This window comes from Pipistrellus kuhlii, unplaced genomic scaffold (genome assembly GCF_014108245.1).
Source record: "Pipistrellus kuhlii isolate mPipKuh1 unplaced genomic scaffold, mPipKuh1.p scaffold_m20_p_9, whole genome shotgun sequence".
NCBI lineage: Eukaryota > Metazoa > Chordata > Mammalia > Chiroptera > Vespertilionidae > Pipistrellus > Pipistrellus kuhlii.
Genome location: NW_023425595.1, coordinates 24,838,209 through 24,840,448, shown reverse-complemented (window position 1 = coordinate 24,840,448; position 2,240 = coordinate 24,838,209).

The window sequence follows — 2,240 nt, the reverse complement described above, 5'->3', positions numbered from 1 at the left end:
TACCCTACCCAACTAAGTTTCTCTCACTCGGAATGATAAATAAAGCTTCTGTATAAATGGTAGGGGTATCTAAACCAGTGTTTTTCAACCTTTTTTGGGCAAAGGCACACTTGTTTCATGAAAAAAATCACGAGGCACACCACCATTAGAAAATGTTAAAAAATTTAACTCTGTGCCTATATTGACTATATATAAAGTAATTCTATTGAATAGGAATCAAATAAACACAAAGAAAGTATTTTATAATTACTTTATTATGAAATATTAAGTAAACAAAATAGTGAAAAATTATAAAATTCTTGTCTTGTCTGCACCTACAGCACACCAGGCAACATCTCACGGCACACTAGTGTGCCGCGGAACAGCGGTTGAAAAACGCTGATCTAAACAACCAATGGCTGTTTTTAAATCCAAATTTGTTCCCTTTCAAGTAAGAGATGTTATGGGGCAACATATATTTTTACTGGTCAAAAAGGGGATTTATTATTCCATGTACAAGCCCCTGTATTTATGCTATTCTTCCAGTAAAGAAACCAAATGAAAAAGAATGGAGAATTGTTCAGGATCTCAGAGCTGTCAATAAGATAGTTATACCCAGACATCCCAGGGTTTCAAATCCACATGCATTATTATCAGCCATTCCGGTGGACTGCGAATATTTTTCTCAGATGTTTTCTAAGCATGTCCCAGCCCTGGCCATGCACCTAACCTACTATATTTTCTAGAATATGTGGGAGCTTTTCAAGGCCTTATTCCCCCAGAGCATCTCATTTCCCAGACTTTCCTCCCAAGAGGAAATTATTTTTATTTTTCCATTGCTTGTCCCAACTGTTATTCTTACCTGAAGCTTCCAGAAGGAATACAGCCCTTCTGATACCTTGATTTTAGATTCCTGACCTCCAGAACTGTAAAAGAATAAATTTGTGTTGTTTTAAGCAACTAATTTGTTAAGCAGCAATAAAAATTAATATATGTTTCTTAGTTTAAATTGTTGCAAAAGGAATATCCAATTATACCCAAATGGCACGTACTGAAAATATACTCTTTCCTCTCTAATTGGAAGTTCAGGGTTGGGGTTGTGTGGGTGGGAGAATAACATGTTACTCTTGCACAAACATGTTTAGAAAAGAGCATTATGACAGCTGTCTCAACAATAGGCTATGTGCAAAGGTGGAGATACAAACACAAGAAGATAAGGGAGAAAGCTATTAACTAATCCAGCTGAGAGCCATGGTGGCTTGGATCAGGGTAGTGCAAGTTGTGGTGATAAGAAATAGTCAGACTTCATTTATATTTTAAAGATAGAAAATATAGGATATCCAGAGAAAAAAAGGAATCCAGGATAATTTTTCCCCCCGCAGAGCAACTGATAGAATGGAGTTGTCAATTATTAAAATAAAATTAAAAAAAAAAAAACTATATGAAGAATATGTTTGGGAAAAGAAAGACAGTATTGAACATCGATACTCGCCAGGTGGAGTCACCGAGAAGGGTCTGGAAAAGTTATTGATGGGGTTTAGACATCAGGGCTAGAGATGAAAATGTTGGGCGTCGTTAGCACATGGATCCCATGAGACTGGATGAGGTAATCTGGGAAAGGAAGGTAGACAGAGAAGAGGGCTTGGCATTAAGTCTTGATGGATTCCAATAAATGTTGAGGAAAAGGAGTCTTGGAAGGAGCGGTCTATGAAGTGGAAGGAAAATCAAAGGAATATGATGTTCTGGAAGACAAATGAAGAACTTTTTCAAGAAAAAGGAAGTGGCCAACACTGTCATCACTGCTAAGAGATAAATAAGATGAAACTGAGAAATAACCATTAGATTTAGAAACATGAAGTTTGAAAACTTTGCCGAAGTTGTTGGGACAAAGCCCGGACTGATGGGGATTTAAGAGGGACTAGGAAATAAAATAGGGAAAATTAACAACCCTTTTGAAGAGTCTCGCTAAAAAGTGGAACAGATAAATAAAGAAACATTTACAAAGGGAAGAGGGGTGAAGAAACAATTGTTTTGAAAGTTGGGACATACTAAATTGCATGGCTCTGAGCATCTTCTAGTGATATCACCCAATATCCTATCCCTAATCCACTCTGAAATGTCCCTAATCCACTCTGCCCTTTGGAAATCCTGGTCTTAAGCAAAATATCCTACTCCCTCAACCTGTTCTCTGAACTTTCGCCCATTTATGTATATGGATCAGAGTCATGTACACCAAGTTGGGCTGGGAGTAGAGCTGGACA